Raw genomic sequence first — 20,577 nt, 5'->3', positions numbered from 1 at the left:
TGGCGCTCGCATGCTCAAACTGTTGCCTATCAGACTTGTAGACGTTACCGACAAAAAGGAACTAAATACCCTTACTAGTTACCAAAGCAGCAAAAGGAACGCGTTCCCGTTACTCGACAGTAACGAGTTACTCTTAGGTTACTTTGCTATTACAGAGCCACAACTATGTCAAACTCAAAATTGACACGTGCTATATTTGGTCCGACAATTTACGTGGAATTCGCTTCGAAGAATAGCTAGTACTGGAAATGGGCATCGGTTATTTTTGGTGCGTTTCCTCGAGAGAGCCTCTGTGGCAAGACTGAAAAATTGCTGTCGAAACGCTCTTTGAAATTGCTGCGAAAAATGGCTGTATCAAATACAGCCATCTTTGTTTGATGCATGCATTGGAAAGAAGATGCGCCTGATTAGTAATGAGGCTGATTTTCTTCTCTTTGTTTTTTTCTGTAAATTCAAGGATCAACAGCTGCCTTTATGACAACATTTTTGCACCACAGTTAGTTAGGAGGTTACACGACCTCTGCGCAATTTTGCGTTTATGTGGACTGATAAACGCTGCAGCAACGTCTATAAGCCGTTGCATAAGCTGGCTCTTTGCATGGCTAACCTTTTTGTTTTTTAATAAATATGTACCCCCCCCCCCCCCCGTTGTAAACCATCAAATCAGCCACAGTTCCCGGGTTACCTCTTCACTACACGGCATTGGCTCCACGAGGTATTCGATTGATACGGTAATTCGATACGGTAATTCGATACGGTAACTGCTACAGCTAACAAAAATATTGAAGACTCTTACCTGAGCACGCTTCTGCAAATTCGAATACGACGTGTATAGGCAATGCCTATACACTGATCATGTAGCATTAATACCTGTCGGAAACGACGGGCTTAGTGTGTATTTGCATGCTTCTAAAGCAAACACTTAAAATATTCGCACTAACAAAACATGTTTCCCGTCTGGCTTGACGTCCGCTATCTTCTCCAATGTCCCGCTCTCCGTGTGTGCACTACGTTCTCAGCTGGCGAAGATATACCTCTGTTGCTCAGCTCTCGTGTTGTCTGCAGTATTGAATAGTATGCACAAGAGCACGTAACGCAAACAGAACTTTATTGCTGCTAGTGTATAGAGTGTACGCGTTGCGTCAGGCAGCACAGCCTGCTAGTGGTTTTAATGATGGTACAATTTATGTATGATGTCGAGTTTAGGTCGGACATAAGTATTAATCTTTAGTTTCAGAGGCAGTAACTAAAAAGTTGCCGCTTATAATCACAATTACGGGAGTGCGAGAAGAAGCAGTGCGTGTTCTTTAGTAAATCACTTTGCAACGTCCCGCTACGGTACGCAGTACGCTACCCCGAAACTGTATCACGATACGCGAGACTGACGCGCTGTTGATGTTTTAGTACACCGTGAAAGGAGACGATACGGTTAATTAACGCATGGGAAATCCCGAACCTTTAACCGTGAAGCCTTTCGATGCTACGCTGTTGAGGAGTTCTGGCTCAGGTAAAAAACGTTTACAGTTACCAGTGGTTTATGAAACAATTTCTACTTGAAACCACTTTGTACGTAAATGAAATGGTTTAAAGTGGAAATTCTTTCATAAACCATTTGGAATTTCAGACATTTTGCCCCTGGGGGTGTAGTTCCGTATCGGGACCACTGGTTGTTAAAAAAATAACGGGAGCGTTTAGAAGATAAATGTAGCATGGAAGTGAAACGGCGTCACATATCGAATCGAACAATATACGAATTATAAAAGTCCGTGCTCTACATGAGTTCTTACTTTGGTTTGTGGTGCGCTCTATTGAGCACTTCGTTGACACTCCGACGGCCATGCTAAGGGACATGGAGGGCGCCATTTTGTGAAAGGATGAGGAGCGTTTCGAGGGGGGGGGGATATACATTTATTAAAGGGAAAGGCCTGCCAGAGAGCGTTGCGGCACTGTGGGTCACCTGTGGAATAAAATATGAGACAGTCTGCTAATGAGTGGAGCAGTATTACTGTAGCGGTGTGAATAGATATATCGTAAACTGGTAGAGAGCGACATATTTATTCAACATCTGAAAATAGTAAATTAGAAAAAGGACATGTCAGGAAAAGGGGAATATATGGTTTTAATGTTGAAACAGTAGTAACTCTCAAAAATAAGAGGAAATAGAAGCAAGGAGAGAGAGTCTCGTGTTTTGAGTTGGCTGAGGAGGAAAATGGACTCGTGGCAGTAGTGTCGAAAGCGAGATAGCATGGTGCCTAATGTGAATGTCAGGTTGATATGAAAGCAGGTTGTGGAAACTGTAGATTACGCAGACGCCGGGACTGACCAAGGTTAGGTCAGGAGAGCCTTTTACGTATTTCACACGTTGGAGAGTGAGTCGGTTCATGTGGAATACGCACCCGTCGAGACTGACCGAGGTTAGGTCAGGAGAGCCTTTTACATAATTCACATGAATCACCTCCTATAGAAGATATGCGTCTGTAAATGTTCGCGTAGAGGCTTTGTCAATGTTTGAAACTGTGCAGTAGGAAAAAATTGCGGGTGTGGGAGTTTATGGTGGGGAATAGATGGGGGAGATTCCATCCTCACATGAGTCTGCTTGAAATAAAACGTTGTCCCTTGTCTAGAGTAGCTTGATGGGCTTGTTGGTACATGACTCGGAGAACACGGAGCAGTCGACTCCGTGTCACTCCGCGTGTATAAGTCGACTGCTCCGTGTTCTCCGAGTTGTCCCTTGTGCTGGTATCGGAATATGAAGTGAGCAGATTCTGGATATATTGTTTTCAGTCCAAACCTGGGTATGTGTCCTTCCACAAAAGGGATATTTCCTGTTCCTCGGGTCAGTTCGGTGCTCGTGGAGCCAATACAGGCGGCTCTCCTTGGTTTAGAAAATCCCAGGTGGTCGAAATTATGCGCTCTCCTACCCTGCGCCACACTGTGCAGACAAGCCTTACGTTTAACATCACGGCACCATTATTATTTATTACTTCAACTTCCTCAGGTTTTTGATTGCAGAAAATGGAGAAACGCGTTTGTGTCGTCTGCGTTGTTTCGGGTGTTTGCGTGCGTGTCATATGATGTTATGCTCTCTACACTATAGACGGCGGTGTCGCGCTTCCGGATGGGCAGTTTCGGTGGTTCTGCATCCTGATCAAACATGGCGGGTTGTCTTAAAGAAACCAGCGACAAAAATTAATTTTCATAACTTTCACAGGACATTACGCTTTTATTATGGTAGCATTTTGCTTCTTATTTGTTGTGCTTTCAGGTAAAACCATTTTTTGTTGTTTTTGCTTTTTGTTTTTTAAGCCAGTGGTCCCCATACGGAACTACATCCAAATGCTACGGGAGTCTGCACCGCCATCTTGATTCTCCCGTAGTTTGCCTCGTCTTCTCTTCCGGAGCCCCGCGACCCGCATGACGTCTTCTATAACATGACACGGTACGCTATTCCTCGAGGACATCCGTACCGGCGATACGCTACCGTCGTGCATGCGCCATGAGACCGACGCCGTAGCGGGTACCGTATCGGAGAGGCAAAAACGGTCTATAACCCATAAAATGGTATGCAGTTACGATGGCGTGTTGAAAAATTTTCGGACCGACCCACTTCCAAATATACGAACGCATTCTTGTCTCCGTAGACGCTTAAGAAGAGAAATTGTAGGTTTGTAACGCGAAGCGTTCATTCTTGCTCGGGCGCGATTAGCAGAACCACGTCTACCATTTCTACTACAAGGGCAAGATCTTCAAAGGTTGAACTTCGGTCTGTCATGAACCTCCTGTTCCTGCTGAAGAAAACACTGAAGGAAATCTATGAGTGCATGATGCAAACATTAAAGGAGCACTGACGTCACCCCAACATTTTTTTTTTTTCGTTGTGGAGTCTTCTCCAGCGAATAAAATGAGTTCCTGCGAAAGAACGATGAGCGCAAGTGACCTACAGAGCGAGCGTGAGGGCTCTGTACAGCAAACCTTTGAAAAATCCTTCTCCTCGTGAAAAGAGCGCATCGCAGAACGGGAGGACCTCGTGACGTATACAACTCCCCTCACGTGGCCTGTGACGTACAGCGGCACAGCTCAAGCATGTATAAGCGGCGCGTGAGCTGCGAAGAAAAAACAAATAAACAAGGCACCTAGTCTTCTCGACGTCACGGGAGCATCGTGTCGGCCGTCCGCGGCTGTTTTATCTGCCCGTTTTTTTGTAAATTCGATTGCATAGCTATAACGCACCGCAGAGCGAAAATATTTTGTACGGTGACTCCTGGTGGACAGCTTGACAGACGAGGCAGAATTTCGAGCGATGTTAAATGTCGCTCATTGCTCCTTTAAGTGAAGAGTGTCCATCATAATCAACCGTGGTGTGTCAAATTTCAGTATGGGGATTCCGAAGATGCCGGATGTTCGGAGAGACCTCCAACAGCGTTGACACCCGAAATTGTTGATCGTGTCCATGACCTCATTTTTGCAGATTGGCGAATCTTGGCTAAAACAACTGCGGAGGCCTTATAGGCATACCCAAGGAACGCATTGGGCATTCACAAAGAGATAGGCATGCGGAAGCTGTGTCAGCGGAAGCGTTCTAGTGGCACTTTTCTTGAGCGAGATGTCATAGTTGATGAAATATGGTTGCGTCACTACGATGCTGAGACAAAAGCAACTGTACACGAAGCGCTGAAGTTCTCCGAGGCCGAAGAAATTAAACTCAACCACCAGCGGGAAATGCTATGGCCACTGTTTTCTGTGGCAAGGGAGGTGTTTTGATGACAGACTATCACAAGAAGCAGAGGAGAAACGAAAAAATAAGAATGAAGCACAGTCCAACTATACACGCATCCCAGTCCTTTTGAACAACATGTTGAGTTCCGTCACTTTAACTCGTTAATCAGTTTGTATTTTCTGTGAGTAAGTGTACTGGGCATAGCCAGGTGGATTTGGTCGCGATTCACATCCCCATTTTTTCTTTATCTCATCACCATCACCAGTAAAGCTCCTAATAAGCGTGACATGAAAAGAAACTATACAGAACCGCCGAATATATACTCTCGCTCGGTACCTTGATGTTACCTCGTCGGACTATTAATTTTTATTTTTTAAACCCTGAAAATAAATTTCAAATGAAAGATTCTCCTAGGTTATAGGAGCAGCCGGAGGATATATCGGAGAGCAGATGTCTGATTTATCTGTTCAATGGTTAAAGAAGCTCCAGGAACGGTGCGCCAAGTGTCGTGCGTTCCACTTTGAGGTGAATGTCTAATTGTAACAAACGTTTATGAATCTAGGCCTCATCCTTCCTTGACGGGCCGAGAACTTTCCCCCGGTACGCTTGGACTACTTGACGCTATGTGCATTTTTAAAGTGGTCAGCCTTACGGCACCATGCGAGAAAGAAATTATAATCTGCGTAAGGAGCCAGGTTACAAATATTTGTGAATATACTCGTATGTAGAAAACGGTATACCTGAACGGCACTCGGAAAATAAATCTAACATTGTTGTTTAATTAATAGTTCTATGGCAGTAGGTATGTGACTGAGCATTAATGTGATGTATACGGACCGCTATAATCTTATTAAAACAGTCACGGGGACACGGTCCACCACTGCACATCAGCTGCAGGGCCTTTTCGGAAGCCTCCTATAGCGACAACCGCTCTCGCGAGCCAAATCTAATTGGCTAATGTAATCAATAATGACCTCCTGTAGGCGATGTGGTCAGCTTTCACAGCAGACAGCCAGTCCCACGTCAACATCCTTTCTCTTCTTATCTATTAAACCGGAGTTTTGAATTCTGCGTCGTTGGTTAGGTGAGATGAGTTTGAATATGGAAGTTTTTTAATGGCTGTAAGACCCGTGCGAGAGTGGGTAGCTGCAAGAACAATGTAAAACTTGAACGCAGTAGAGAAGGCGCAGACCAAGAGACAATATTACAGACAGAAATTAAACAAATTAAACTAACTGTCCCTTGCGTACAAGTTACAGGGAAAATGTACCTAAATTACAGCAACGTATTCTTTTAAGTACTTAGTAGGAATAATTTAAAGGAGTACAGAGGGCCTTCCAAAAAAAATTCAGATTAAGACGTCTGATGAAAGTGTGTGTCATTTTACTCAATGGCGCTAAAGGTTTTGATGTGCCCAATTTGTTCCCCAGAAAAAAACTCTCATAAACATGGGTCGGTGCCTTCACCCTTAACTCACCACTCCGGTTATTACGAGGAGAGAAAGTATGAGGGGTATAATAGGGGTATATATAGGGGGAAAGTATATGGGGTTCAGCGCCAGCCAGGAGAAAGGCTTTTTCAGAACCCCGAACAGCCGAGTGGCAGACGACAGAGAAGTAGCAGACATTTCTCTAGACCAATCAACGAGCGTTCTCCTTATAGCGTCAGCGCGAGGTTCCAGGCAGATCAAAGGCTGGTACTGCTCTTCACCGCCGTTGCGCACTGTCGCTTTCTGCGGCGTACTTTAAATTCAACTTCTGCGATAATTATGACTCTGTGTTGTGAATTACTCCGCATGGTGCATCTTACTGGCCTACTTAACAGTTTTATAGGAAGAAAACACGGTGTTAAAAATGACTTCTGTGCTACTTTAAATGAATTGTAAATACTTGGCATTCCCCGTTGCCGTTGCGAAGAGGGACATTTCTTGTGGAACCGCCATATCATCCTACTTGACGGTTTCTCACTGGCGACACGATGGCGGGTAGTTCTTTGAGATAAAGGGATCCTTCGGAAATGTGCAGCGATGTCGTGAGGTGCCACGAGAGAAATACTTCCCCTTCACGTGCTTCATTATGGATGTACAGAATATAAAGCGCGCGAAGGAAAGTATTATTTACACTTATTACAAGGAATTACGAAACGTCGCAAAAACCTACAAGGGCCGCTATAGACCAGTTCGGGAATTGCTTAATGAGCGTCGTAAATAAACCAATTGGACAGTAACGCGATAAAAGCGGAGGGAAATTATGACGTTCTTTATTACAATAGTACCCGGTGGCTTGGAAGAATCAGCAGGGTCTCTTCCAGGGAGCTTGCTCGGAAGTGTCTTGTGCCTCGTGTTTTTCACCAAAACCTACAAAGTGGGTACGAATCATGAGGATGCAGGGGGTCCGAGCGAAAATGATTGATTTTTGGGTAATCCAAGAATGGAAAGCGTTTCCACAAGATCTTGGAAAGGGAAAAGAACATTCTGAGCTGTGAAACAAACCTCTATTCCGAAATACTAGCTCTTTATTACATGTGGTATGAGGAGCACTCATTTCCGTTCCAATTAACCGATATTTTGTTGTCAGAAACGCTATGCCAGCAGCATTGTTGGTGCGGAGTAGGTGTTCACTTCGATCTAGTACATTCCAGCTTTGATTGACGTAGAGTGGACAATCCCAAGATAGCAGTAGACGATGTAAACAACGAGGATTGGCCGGGACTAGAGCCGTATCGACGGGGGTGCGAGAGGGGCAGACGCCTCGGGCGTCCTCGCCAGAGGGGGCGCCGAACGGCAGGCCCTGGCAGTGTTGGTTGGACAGGATACAGCGGGAACGAAGGCAGGCAGTGCAAATAAGCGTTTTCATTTTTTTTTTTTTTTACAGAGCTTCTAACGGCAATTCGAGAATGGGAGGGGGGGGGGCGCTTCAGATTTACGCTGCCCTGGGCGCAAACTTGGCTCGCTACGGATCTAGCCGGGACAAACCACAATTAGGGACGACACAGACACGTAAGCCTCAAACGCCCAGAAATTAACGGATTCAGACAAACTCATGGGGGAAGAAGTGCTTCGGTTCCTGACGTCACCACCCATTTTCCCTGAGTTGTTTGAATAGCGGTAGAGTAAGTCAAATATACGTCCATGGCTTTCGGACCAAGCTAACACGCCTCTCCAGCGACTTTCGGGGTGCGTCATCTGAGGGGACGACAAACCAGCCACTCACTCTCACTCACCCTCCTTTCACTCTTACATTTTTTGCTCACTCATACACACATTCATACGACGGAAATCGACGCAAGCGGCACCTGTTGAACAAGAGAGAAACTGATGTTCTGAGGCTGGAACAAACATAGAAGGGACAGATACAAACAAAGTCTCAAATTGCCTAAGAAATCAACGATGAAAGATGAAAGTCACTGAAAAGGTTAGCCAGCTGTAGGGATCGAACCCACATCTTCTAGATTACCGGTAATCCAGAAGATGTGGGTCCGATCCTTTTCGGACCAAGTGTTACGCCAACCCTCTCTGTGTAGTTATGAATGTAATCTGCCCTGAAACTCATTGATGCCGCAACTATTTTTACAAGTTGCTTTCGGTTGTCAAGTAGCGGACTTATGTTCGCCGTTTTGTGCGCCCCTTCGCATAGTAAAATTCTAATAATGTAATTCTCTTTGAAGGGCCATCGTAGAAGTGTGTGCTCTGAACCACGGCGAACTTTAAAGTGAAGACCTAACTATAATCCCATAACTGCGAAGGAGCGGGTTTTAATTTTTTGTGGCAGACCTCGTTTGGAAAAGGAAAAAGCGTGACTCAAATTGTGGAGGGGAAATGCAGTTGAAAGAAAAAAATTCGGGACCTTCGCGAGATTTAAACGAATCTGACGAGACTGCTCTTTGATGTTTCCCAAAGCTTTCCAACAATGTTTCGGAGGGAAAACAGCGCTGGGCCAAGTGTGTGGTGTCCGAAGGTGACTATACCTCAGTGGCTAGTAGTTTAGTTTCAGCCTCCCCGAGTATTTTACGTTTTTAAATAAGTCCATTCTGGACGCTCTTTTATTAGTCCTCGTATATACCTAATGCTTGAATACATGCAAGGCGAGCAACGCTCATACAAATACATACGATGGTCTTCCTGCCCTTCACACGGAAAAAGATGAACAACTTCCAATTGCAGCTCTCGACACAGCCAGTCCAACGGGTTCCCATCACCGCTTTCTGGGAGTTATAATCGACGCACAACTAACATGGGCCGCCCATACCAAGTATCTCAAGGGCAGAGCTGACGCTCGGATTAACGTACTACGGCATCTCACGGGGCCCCGGTGGGGAATGTCAACGTCGTCACTACTCACTGTGCACAGAGCCCTCATCCAGCAAATGGCAGCGTATCACCTTCAGTTCTGAACAACATTTGCGCTACGTCGGAGAACATGCTGCAAGGCGTCTTAGCAAGGAGTTTGAAGGTCTGCCTTGGGGTACCCAGTGCCACCTCTAACACACTGACCGTATAGCAGAGGCCAAAGAACCTCCATTCGAGGCACTAAGGGTGTGTGAAACGGTTCGGCATTACCTTCGCCTGTGCACTCAGCATGATCACCATCCCCTGGTGCGGAAGCTGCTTCGCCGAAACTCTTCTTTCTTAAAAGCACTCTCTCCATATCTACGTACCTTGCCAACAGCACGGCCGCAACAAGCGGACCCACACCCTCCATGGACTCTACAGACACCTCCTCTCTGTACCACCGTGCCCGGGATCAACCAGGGAAAGTCAAGCCTCCCGCCTTTGGCCATGAGACAGCACTGCCTCGAATTGATGGAAAGGCACAAAGGTCGTGTAGCCATCTTCACCGACGGGTCCACGACTCTATCCGGGCCTGCCTCCGCATTTGTAATACCAGAGCACAAGAGGGAAGGCATAGCACGATTGTCTCACAGGACAGCGACGACGACAGCGGAGCTGGTAGCCGCACAGCTAGCCATGACTTACCTTGCCACGCTCGAGCTGCCTGCGCAATGGATAGTGTACTGCGACTCCAAAGCTGGCCTTGAAACTATATCTCATCGTTCTTGGAAAAAGGCCGTACGGTGTCAACAGTACGAGACCTCCTGTTAGTGTATCGCAAGTGCAGACATCGGTCACGACGTCATTCTTCAGTGGATACCTGGCCATATTGGCATAAGTGGTAACGAGAAGGCGGACGAAATGGCGAATATCGCACACCTGTCATCGACAGAACATCTCGTCACGTTTTCTAAGCAGGACATCAAATCTCTCCTAGAATCTATGACTGATGACATCCGCAGGACAAAATCGCACCAAGCCGGCAGTGGTCCGTCACTGCTGCGCACGCTAGACCCGGAGCTGAATTTTACCATACCTTCAAAAACGCCCAGACACATAGAAACTCTCCTTCATCGTCTACGCCTGAATGTACCCTATGGTCGCCAGTTTTTTCATAAAGTGGGCAAGGTGGACTCGCCCAACTGTTTAGGACAGTGGAAAACACTGAACATATCATCATGCATTGTCCAAAACATGCTGCACAAAGAGGCATCTTGAGGCAGACCCTTGGCCATCTTGACAGCAGGGACTTCAGCATTGAGAAAGTCTTAGGCGTATGGGACGCTAAGCACAGGGACGCGGCCTTCGATGCTCTTGTCAATTTCATTGTGAAATCTGGACTAGAAACACTATACTAGACGGTGCGTGGACATTACTATGATCCTTGATGTGAACGGCGCGCTCGGTCCTGCGTGGTCGCGGTCGAGACGCTCGCCCCGGTGAACTTTTGCGGTGCGCTCGCACCTCCTGTGGTGCGATCGTACTGTTTCTTTTTCTTTGGGGGGGGGGGGGTAGCCTTCCCTTGTTATTTAACCAACCAACAACAACAACAACATACGACACCGTGCCGTGCTGACACCCGTCCCACTCGCAATACACACTAGCCACCTGGTAACGTGCCACCACCAAGAATGACTACAGGTACTGCATGCATAGTACACACTGCGGCTAATAGGCCATTTGCAAAAGTTCCAGGGAGCAGCGTGCACGCCGGGAAATGCTGTGCAAAACGACGGCGCATGCGCCAGTACGACGACTATCGGAGACGATAGCAAATCGCTGTCGCTTTGCACAGCATTTTCCGGCGCGCGCTGCTCCCTGGAACTTTTTCAAATGGCCTATTATACAAGCGCCGAGTTTTTCTCGTTTGTTCATAACCGACGCACATAACGCAACGCACCCTTTTCACATATTCACACAGCAATAGCAACATAAGTGAATGAATAGTGATAACGACGCGGCAATACTGGGCACAGGTTCCAACGCGAAATACGTCAACATACAAGCAATACAAGTATTCGCCCAAACTAATATCGAATGGGAGCCCTTTGTGGCTACCGGATCCTCAGTGGCAACTCATCCACCGGGTTGGGACGTCAATTTTCGTGCCATGACAACACCACCTAGATACAGAAAGCCTGCGCGCTCGTTGACGTGACGTAACAATTCAATCAGCCAATCAGGATCGTGTTTTCCACGGCCGTAGCCAATCACGATCGTGCTTTCAGCGGTCGTGGCAATAGAGAAGAACCACCGTCGTCTGCGAGTTGTGATTGAACGTCCCCGCGTACTAAATGGGGAAAACTTGGAAATAAAGCGCAAAACAGTCTCAAAGTTTCTCAAAACATATAATGTGCATCCTTATATTACATGACTTGTTCGGATGTTGTCGCCACGTATGATATTCAGATTATTTCCGGGAGGCCCCACCTCTAGCTATGATACGGGGCCCCCACTGTAGACTGTGTATGGCATAACTAATAATAAAATTGGAATTGAATTGAATTGAAAACTTATTTTCTGGAAAGCTTTTTGTCCAAATATTTAGGTCTGCAGGTTCCATCAGGTGAGCTGCAATAATTTGCGGGTTCTTGAATTCGCAGAACGGTGAATCGCATTAGCAGACGAATTCTGACTCTTAATGGAAAGAGGGAGAGGAGGCAATGCGCAGGCTTTCTCTATCTAGGTGGTGTTGTCAGTGGCAAGTCATCCACCAGGTTGTGACGTCAATTTTCGTGCCGTGATCCACCGTGCCACAACAACAACAATAAATGATGACGATGAGATGGGGTGTTTCACCGCTGTGGTGCGGTACCCTACCCCATTGCACGTGGAACAGTATCTGAAGATGATGAAGGATGAAAACACAAGAAATAACTAAAGCGTCTGGAGCAATCCAGTGGACGACAGGAAGTCCATGAACAGGTGAAGAACCCGACGATGCCACGTCATTCATCGTGCTAGTCACAAAACCGCTCTTACGACAATCACGTCGTCCTTGTCGTTTTTCCCAAGTTCATAACTCGGGCGAAAAGTACTATCTGTCACAGCGTCTCGGGGGATGGTTACACAACCAGCAGTTGATGTAAATAGGAATCCACTATAGTGCGGACGTCAGGGACGCGGAAGGAGGGGCGCGGCTTTCACAATATTTTTGCTTTCTCTTTTCCAGTACATTGTTAATTACTTCTGTCGCGTTTTGTAATTTCGAATTAAATCGCGTTGTATACTAGCATAATGAGTTTTTCTTCTTTTTTTTTTTCTTCGGTGTTCGAGGCGAGAACTAAGCATGCGGCCAAGTTTCTTGATTGTTTGCCATTATTAAATAGAACTCCTCACACCTGCTGACAGGAAGAAAAAAGATCATTCATAGCCTGGAGCTGGACAGGCACGCGAAGACATTCTCGCTCGGATGAGCTGGCGGAGTATAGTTGAAAGACCGTTCTCGAGTTACTTGCTTCTGTTGACGAGGATGCTTCGAAATTACGCTGACCTTCTCGAAATCGGTGATGCCGCACATACACGGCCATTATTTACGCCACGTTATACATCACTCATTTGCTTCGTTTCGGCGAAGCAACAATCAAGCGACATAGACATATCTCAATCGGCATGCACGGTATTTTCACACGAGCGATCGGACTTGCATACTATAGACTCTATAGTATACAAGTCCAATCGCTCGTGTGAAAATCTCGCTGTCTGAAAAATCGCTCGTCTGTCTATAGTATAGACAGAACCTCTTTCCCCTCGACCCCAACACAACGAACAAAACGTCCTGAGGCAATTCCCTTCATACTTCCTTACCGCCCGGTTCGTTCGATTTCTAGCCGTCTACATTATAATTTTATAGTATGATATAATATTACAATTATTCTCCCCACATCACCACCAGCAATGGGGTTGAGTATCGCCTCTGGCGATACTCCCCATTCATCATCTTAAAATAACGTTTATTTAATTTTTTATTTTATTTTTACAGTTATTGTCCCTTTTTTAATAGTATCCATTTGGTACTACTTTGAGTAAAATTCCTTAATACATGCGTTACGTCAACGAAGTTTCTCTCGCGAGTGCCTCTTGTGTGCGCAATTTTCGTGCTGTCCTTTCGTTCCATACATGGTCTCTCGCGCGTAAGTAAAATAAATAAAATAATACTATACGCAAATTTTGCACTACTCTGACGTTTTCCGCCGCTGCAGGGGGAATGTGCTAAAAGTCTTATGGCCGGTGTTGTATGACTGTGTCGAGGCTAACGTCTTTATATTTTTCTTTCGTATGTCTAATCCAATTATACGTGCCTCGGTATCTCTACGAAGAGGCAGAGCCAAATGAAGGGAACCGACGAATTCCATCATCGCGCGGCATCTGCATAATCGATAATGCGTAAATTTTGCTAATTAGTGAAATTAGTTGCGGCAAATATTGGACGACTCCTCACGGGAATCGGGAAAACACTTTTAACCTTGCCACGATTACTATGGCGTTTTCGCTAATCGTTACAACGGGCGCAATAATTTTCTCGAGAAAACAGCTGTATATATGTGTGTGTGAAGGCACTAAATGTTCGCGCGCAGAAATACGAGGCTAATTAGCCCCAACTAATTGGTTGCCAAGGTAGAACGAGTCGGAATAGTTTTGCGGTTTGGTCTTCTCAACGTTGGCTTCTAGTTTAGCCCGGTAATTAATTTCTCCGTACGTTAGGTGGGTGCGCCTGTAAGATCTTTTGATTGTGGCTAAAAATTGTAGGTGTTACTGTTTGATATTATGGCGAATAGCTCTCGGAGGTCGTTGCAGGGCGCGATGCACGAAACTTCAAGAATTTCATCGTTTGAAGTACAACATCCTATATAGTGAAAGACCCTACCGATAAAGTTGCAAAAGTTCGTTGCTTATCGTTTGTTGTTCAAAAGGAAGCAGAGACTGTATGAGGCATGGCATCAATAGCATATGCTACTATAGACCCCATGCAACACTCTCAGCAGCGTGCTGTCACATTCTCAAACATCATAATTAAAAAACAACTTTATTACGGGATGATGGCCGAGGAGTTTCATCGCCGGGGGGCGATACTCTACCCCATTGTTGGTAGTGATGCGGGGAATGAAATAATGAGCCCTTCACAATAAGGATCGAAGTCCTGTGGTGTCCAGAAAGGTGAAGAGAGCCTTGAGGGCAGAGCGTTGGTGGGCTGGATGTGGCCAGGGACCAAGCAATTTTGTGAGGGAGAGAGTGGGCGGGGCATCATAATTAATGTTGCTAATGCGCCGCAGAAAAACAATCATCATAATCATATTTGATGTGGTGAAGCAATACATTCGAACATCGCATGAAAACTAAATATAGTTACAACGAGAAAGGACCAGAATAAATATGCTGATGTGTTAATTACATACGGTGCAGATCGATGTGCGTAAAATAGATGTCAGTCTTCACAAGCAGAGGCAATCTATATTTCACAATTTGATGCCAGAGCAATCGACTCCCATGAACATTATTTGAACGGAATGGTACGAAATTTTGACGCCGGTATACATGTAAGGTGGAAGATATAAGCAGTAAGATGCAGACTCCGGTGCGGGAAGCATTAGACGCGGAAAAGCGTCGGTGAAACTTACCATCCGGTTCCTTCTGGCCCCCAACTATTTTCTATTAATGTCAAATTGATTACAAGAAGTGATGCCGATTCGCTTGAGCGTGTGGCATACTTTCCTGACACATTAGTTGCTACTTCGCAGGGAAGGACCGAATATGCGAACAGACAATAATACGAATAAACACGCTGCAGAGCATAACTTGCAGTTATACATGTCCCTGTCACTTGTCCATTGCATGAAAGCGAATTGGAAACCATGAAAAAATAGTTTTTTTACTCGAACCACTTTTTAGTCGAACCAATATCTCAAAATGGCGGATGTTTATGTATGGAAAAAAAAGCTGTATAGATAGCTTGCACCGTAGAGTATGAAAGCAGAAAACCCCGCGATTTGGTGAAGGTAGTTCAAGCAAAGGTCTTCGGATGCCGCCGATGCTTCTGTCCTTCTGCTGACCTCAGTCTGTGTTCGAAATATCTGCGCTGCCGAACTGAACCTTTGGCTCTGTTGCATACCGTAATTGTTAAAGCCACACGACTGTTGGGAAAACGTCCTTTGCCGTAACTTTTGACTTGGCCGCATCCTAATTGAAAATGTGAGAGTTCTGTTTGTCCGTTGCCCAGAGTGGGAACCCCGACCGTTATTACGCTCTTTCACCGTCGAGAATCCGGGGCACCCTCTTCCTTCCGACGGGATTTGTTCCCAATAAGTCTCAGAAGGTAATCAGAGGACGAACCGGACGAACGAAATGTCGCCCATAAAGATTATTGGCTACACTTCAACGGGCTATTTTGACGACCCAACTAAGCAATAAATGCTTCGCTATGGTTACGCGCGGTATCTACGTTATCAATTGGGATGGCCAAAATATACACGCGAGACAAATCACTTTTAGAATTATCGTTTGCCGATATTTACGCGGCTGCGTGCTTTCTTTTTTGGTGCCTGCTTGTGGGTTCGATTGAATTGAAAATTTCAAAACATAGGGAGAGCTTGTCCTCTTACACAATGTCATTCATTTATACGAAATCAAACAAGAAGGAACGCTGCCGCGTGCTTTCTCACGATGCCCAGTCATCGTGCGAAATATTTTGGCTATAGACCCAGTCAATTACTTATAATTTTGTAGGCGCCTACAAAGGACACGAAGCTACTGGAAATGACATCATAGCGCAGCGCTGCGCTATGATGTCATTTCCAGTAGATTCGTCTCATTCTCCCGCCAAGCAGTTATAGGTTACCGATTCCAGACGACGTTTAATGATTACGTTTAATCACATCTGTAAAAATCTATCACTCTTATCTCAGTCGCGTACCCTTGTGACATCCGCAATGCTCATGCTTATGTCGCCGTAATACCGAAACGGAACGTCAAGCTACGTTCTCACTGCCGGGCGTGAGCTTTCGGAGCGGCGAACGGAGAGAGTTTCCACAACAACAACAAATGAATTAATGATAATGAATGGGGAAATTCGCCACACCAAGGTTCGCCGTAATCTCGAGAAAACCGACGAGAGCAAGGAAGCGAAACTTCCACGCGCGCTACGAGGCAATCGTTGGTTTTCATGCACCACAGACCCTCGTCTTGTTCTTCGCTTTGATTGATTGGTCGCTGCCGCCCGCCGTCGTCAGTCGCGCAGGGAGCGACTGCTTGGATTTGCGTGGCCAACTACGGCAAGGGGTACTCGACACCACCACCACCACTGCTTGGACGGCGCCAGAGAACGGGACTCGCCGGCGTCCTCCAAGTGACGTTTCTGCCGTTGAGGGCGGCAGTGGGAACGCGCCTTTAGAATGGTGATAATTCGTGGCTTTACGACGCGAGGCAACTATGATCTGGGCGAAAGGTCGAATAGAGGTCACCGGAGGCCCGCTTTCCCGCGCCGTCCAGGCAGTCCCTCTTTGCCGCCAACTGACGACCCCTGACGGCAGTGACCAACCAATCAAAGCAAAGAAGGCGAGAGTCCGTGGCCGGTGAAAACAAATGATTGCCTCATAGGTAAACATTGCTTCCAGCACAGTGTGTCGGAGATATCCGACGCACGTCAAAAGAACCCAAGGTGGTCGAAATTATCCGCAGTCCTACCCTGCGGCATGTGCAACATGTCGCCACACCGCGCAGACAAACCTTACGTGTAACGTCACGGTACCATTATTGTTATTATTATTCATAGCGCGTGTGGAGGTATCGCTCTCGTCGGTATATCTCGAGAGCGCGGCGAACGTCGGTGTGGACACTCTCGCTGTTTCCCCTCTCAGAGAGCGTCCGCCGTGGCTTAATTTACGGCGCTTACTTAAGCAACGTTAATTAATCAACGTAGCCCACTTGTGGGGTCCATAAAGCGCGCCGAAATCCCTGCACAGTGCATGCCTTATTTAACGTCCCTCGCGGAAGACGGCGTGTCTGAGAAAATTGTACAAATATAGCCTAATAGCTGACTGGATCGAACCCGCAACCTTGGGATCAGTAGAAACTGGATGCGAACGTGTGGTACTCTTATCTCGTTTAACGCCCACACTATGAGGTCCTGGTAAAGGAAATTTTGCATGTGCCTTCCAGTCGCGACTGCTCTGGACTCACTCTTTAGAGAAGCAGGGAAAGACACCGTAGGAATTAGTTCTCGGTTGTGGTGGGTTCCAGAAGAAACAAGAAGCCTCGCATAAAAAAAAAAAAAAATCTCGTAGCTGGCGCGTATCGAACGCGAGACAAAGTCGTTGGAACGGAGAAGGTACCGCAATCGTTTTCTCTTTGTCGGTCGCGTCTCTGGACCAAATATGGCGGCCGCAGCGTAGGTTTGTTTGCGTGCATTCGGCGACTGTGGATTCTGAACTCTCTAAACTAAAGACTAGACTCTCTGGAACTCGGAAAATATAGCATATAGCCACGCAAGGAAACCCATGCCGCGGCCGCCATACTTTGTCCACGGACGCGGGAGAGGTAAAACGACGGCGATGCTTTTCCCATTCCAGTGACTTTCGCGACAGATACTACGGAACTAATGCTCGAGTCTTCAGAATCCTACAGTATTTATGTTCTTGGAATCTCCGTGTATCATCTCCAATTCTGCCGATTCGAAAAGCTTTGAGGAGGCGAACTACAGGGAATTTTACTAAACCGGAAGAATCGTTCATCCCCAAGTGCATACCAGATGGATTTGAGTAACAGTTGGATCGTGGGTATCATTCACATGTTTTCTTGTGGTAAATATCACATATATCGCAGTGTACTTTCCCTTTTTGGAAGGTTGTACCTGAGACGAACTACACTCCAAGAAAAAAATGAGTAATATGGGGAGTAATTGCAACTTCTAGTCTCCTAGATTGCAATTACTCCCTATTTTACTCCCCTAACCCTGGCATTTACTCCTTTGGACTACAAATTGTCACTGAGCTTCGCAAATGGTCTTCCGAACGGACAGGCGCCGGAGCTCCCAGTGACGCGACCTAGACTTGAAGAATACGAAACTACCAAGTTTCGGCGGGTTGTCTCGAAAATTCGTGGAAGCGAGTAATGCATTTATATCTTGTAGTGTGCCTAGCCAAGACCAGAGACAAAAGCGGTAGTTGGCCGTTCCCGTCCTAGAACATTTTCAGAATGCCACTTTATTCTCCTCTCCACGCGTTTGTGCCCCATCTTCGTCCTCCTTCTATGTTACTCCGGAGCTCCTTTGTCCATCCCTCCGTGGATGGTAAGGCACTATATTTCCGATGGTATCCCTTTCTTCCGTTCCTCTTCGTCCATGATAAGTCACATATCTTACGGACTGTGTCTTTGAGCAAGGTTGGTTGAGACGAATTGCAATAAATAAATATTTTTTAGTTCGTAATGTTACTTTAAATACCAATACGGACGCGCCATATAAAACCCCCGCAACTCCTTCAGACGGCGGGACGACAGATGGGAGTACGGATGGGATGGCTCGATTAGCTGCTTTTACGTCATGGCGGCAGATTGAGCCACACCACCACGGTGACGCCGTTTTTGAAAATTGAGTTGCGCCGTGATAAAACGACGTTCAGCAAAAGTATTTTGCATTATATGCTACTGAAAGACTGCTTCATTAATCGAACAAGGTTTCAAGCAATTCTAAACGCCATTCCACTACACCTTTAAACGGCAGTCTTGCATAGATAGGGCAATTCCGAAACTTCGCCGAAATTTGATTCACGAATTCCACAGAAACATACCGGTGCAGGTTTCATTGCGAATAACGGTAATTTTGGAGAAGTTCGCAGATATACACCGTAACAGCAGACGCCCAATGTTGAGCGCGCAGAACGCGTGACTCTCGCAAAACCACGTAATAAAACGTCACGCTTTGCCGAACAGACCAATGGATGAGCGCGCGGGCAAAACAGCTATTTGCAATCGGGAATTCACTCGCACGCCACGATGCGTGTGACATGCGTGTCAGTTCCAATGTATATTTGATGTTCAGCGAAACGGCTGTCGTTGTTTAGAGAGAGGCCTTCTTCCCTTCTGCCTTTAAGGACTTCAAAGACGCTAAAGTATTGAAGGAAAGGGGCGCTCAGGAAACGTGCTCCTAGACTGTACTTCAAAACTCTGCATCGAACTATCGGAGAGCGCCCTCTTGTCGCTGTTCGTTCCCTATATTTTGCGAATAATGCCCGTCATGTTTTCTTTGCTTTATGTAGCGGGTGATCCGAGGGAACGAGAATGCTGCGAATCACAAATGGTGGAGCTAAGTTGACTCCAAATTTGGAAAGTCGCTCCATACGTCGAGAACGTTCGGATACTTCCCCCAAGCATATAGCATATTGCCAAGAATAAACGGGAAGACGAGGTGGCCCCGCTGGTTGCTGACGTTCTGTGATATTAAATGCCGGGTCCAAATGGTGTCCTCATTTAACCGGACGAGATGTTAGGATAGGCTCACCGGGCGAGTTTAAGAAAGGCGAAACAGGAGGTTTATTAGGGCTTTAGGTTGGTAATGGGCCGAATTAAGAATTCATGGGTGGTGTTCATTCGTCGTCGACGTCTGATGAACTCCGCAGCATGCCTGGCGCGCGTCGATGTTAGGCATTGCTGCCACGATGGTGGTGATGATTAGTCTGCGGAGGTGATAGTCGTGATGCCGCCCAATGCGAAATACTTCATTTAACAAACGCCGCAGTGCGAACTCTATTTGGAACTGTGAGGTTGGACCTATAATGCAGTCCCTCCAAAGAAAGCAAAAGGAATTGGTCGAACTGCGTCTACGCAACTGACCAATTACAGGTTTGTTGATGAAAAGGGCGGTATGTTTATGAAGGCCCGCCAATGTTATGTCTGTGAGCGCTTCGCCGCTACCTGTGGGCTAGTCCCAATCTGCCGAATCCCAGTTCGCCGTAGCTAAGCGGATTATCTGTGCGAGGAAGACCTATTTTTCGGCAAGACGGTAAAGGACACAGGTGTTCGGCAAGCTGTGACTGGCGGAAGCTGTCCTGATTGGAAAGGAACGACGGGGTCATTGGACATCTTCCACAAGGTGAAGGAGCGCCCAATGGCTTACGGCAACGTGGAATCACCTCGAGAACGACAGTCGATGAGCTTTTCATCATGGATAACGACGGCATCCCCAAGGAGGAAGTCCTAAGGCTTAGTGTCCGCAAGTCGCAGCTCCCAGACGGCATAATTGGAATGGCGCAGAAATATGAATGTAGTTGAAGCAGAAGATGGTGGTGGTAATGGAACTGCTTGCCGTAGTCAGCCACGATCAGCCGGGCAACGTCACGACTATCGCAGGGGGTGGTCGCGCTTCCTGGGCCGACTTCATAGGGAACTGTGCTGACATTTGTCTTAAACCGTCCGAGGAAAACGGAGGGAAAACACCCAGACAGCACAGCGGGACTTTGAAGACACGTTGAAGACACCTTATACGAAAACGTCTCAGCTTACTCTAAGATCTGTCCATTGACACTTCGGTTCTCGAGCC

The 20,577-nt window shown here is 46.6% G+C and overlaps 1 protein-coding gene across 1 annotated transcript in view; it reads left to right on the top strand.

The window, feature by feature from the left end:
- The window catches only part of LOC135391599 (globin-like), a 70,831-nt gene that overhangs the window by 39,910 nt on the left and 10,344 nt on the right, over positions 1-20,577 (top strand). The window lies entirely within an intron of this gene.

This window comes from Ornithodoros turicata, chromosome 4 (assembly GCF_037126465.1).
Source record: "Ornithodoros turicata isolate Travis chromosome 4, ASM3712646v1, whole genome shotgun sequence".
NCBI classification, from domain to species: Eukaryota; Metazoa; Arthropoda; class Arachnida; order Ixodida; family Argasidae; genus Ornithodoros; species Ornithodoros turicata.
The sequence above is the reverse complement of the archived record's forward strand: the minus strand, read 5'-3'. Positions and strand labels throughout refer to the sequence as shown.